Below are 1,584 nucleotides of genomic sequence, written 5' to 3'. Positions count from 1 at the left end.
TTATTTAGGAGTCTAAATCTACTACGAAGGCACAACCTTATCTAAATGTCTCTAAAAATACCTCCTGCCTATCACAAAGAAAGACAGAATTTCACTCACAAGAGTCAAAGTTGTTCATTCCACCAGGAGAGATAAGGCTGGACCAAAAGCACCCCTGGGTTTAAGTCCACACTCCCCACTCCCCGCCCCCCGCCCCCAAGCAGTGACAGACTGCCTTGAACATGTGGCTGGAGGGGTCATAAAAGGGACAGAGAACAGAGCGACAGAAGATGCCTTCTGCATTCTCAACTCTTAGCCCCAGTTGTTAGAGAATTGGTATCTCCCCTACACATCTGGCTCTGGTGGAGACAGAAATGACAGCCCCTACTTACAACGAGGAGACTGTGGCTCAGAGAAGTCAGGCGGCTGCCCAGGATCGTGGAGAAAGCCAGCTCTGACTCGTAACCCTCGCTCCATTACCTGGCTCCCATTAGAGTCTGTGTTCCACTTCAGGAAATGAGCTTGTTGATTTTTCATTTACACAAAAATGAAAAATAAACACCAGATGTTTAAAAACATGTTGCAACACATCCTGCTGGAACTTAAAAGTGCATTCTGACCAAAAAAATTAAATTAGAAAATCCACATAGCAAAAACAAAAAAAATGTTTTGAATGAAAATACACTTTGTCTCTCTCTCACACATACTCTCTCTTGCACACACACACACACACACACACACACACACACGAAAACAATATCTCATTTCTCCTTCAGGGAGCAGCTGTGAAGGAAACTGGGGGAGGAGGATGGACACAACATCCCATCTTTGTGTTTCCGTACAGACTAAGCTTTCAGGCCAGCTCTCCTGGCTGGAGGGGAGGCGTGGCCTGCATGAGAAGTAAACATCAGAGACCTGAAGAAGCTTATAAAATCGCTTGGGAGAGGCCAGTCCCCAAGACAGGCATCTCAAATCGGCGGATTCTGCATCTGGAAACTGCCTTCATCTTGAAAGAAAAGGTACGTACTGTAGTTTTCACCTTTTCATTTATGATAATAATGTCTAAAATAGAAACGGTCTTGGTTCTCCATTGCCCCTTTTCAGCTACATATAATCACCACTGATTGAGAGCTTGTGCCGGTAGCTTTAGACTTGTTCTCATTTTTCCTCAAACAAATGTACAAGGTAGGTATTATCAGAGCCATTCTTCCGGTGACGAAACTGAGGTAGATACACTAGCAACAGGCCTAAGATAAAACCAAACCCGGTGTGAACTCATCCCAGCATCTTTTGTTTACCCCTCCAAATTGGACAACGAGGAATTTCTCCATGCACAAACACCGCGCCAGGTGAATTCTCAGTGAGCTGTCCAACTGAGTATCACAGTAAAATAATCTGCAAACTGGAGTTAATGGTGTGAATAGAAAATGCATTTAACAATATATCATAAAATATTGTGTTTGGGAGATACGTTTCTTGTTACATTTAATGGCTAAATGAGTCCTTGAGACCTAATGACTTATTGGAACCTATTTTATTTTATGAGGTGAAATTTCAAAAGCTAGTCCTTCATGTTCTGCAGGTCTTTGAGGTCAGGTGCTGTGT

General features: G+C 43.2%; 1 protein-coding gene across 1 annotated transcript in view; it reads left to right on the top strand.

The window, feature by feature from the left end:
• The first annotated feature begins 943 nt into the window (after nucleotides 1-943).
• Nucleotides 944-1,584, top strand: part of APOD (apolipoprotein D) — a 13,104-nt gene continuing 12,463 nt past the window's right edge. Inside the window, exon 1 of the mRNA XM_026455655.2 lies at nucleotides 944-998. The gene's annotated coding sequence lies outside the window, so the exon portion shown is untranslated. The remainder of the gene's footprint in view (nucleotides 999-1,584) is intronic.

The sequence above is a fragment of the Piliocolobus tephrosceles genome, chromosome 2 (assembly GCF_002776525.5).
Source record: "Piliocolobus tephrosceles isolate RC106 chromosome 2, ASM277652v3, whole genome shotgun sequence".
NCBI lineage: Eukaryota > Metazoa > Chordata > Mammalia > Primates > Cercopithecidae > Piliocolobus > Piliocolobus tephrosceles.
The sequence above is the reverse complement of the archived record's forward strand: the minus strand, read 5'-3'. Positions and strand labels throughout refer to the sequence as shown.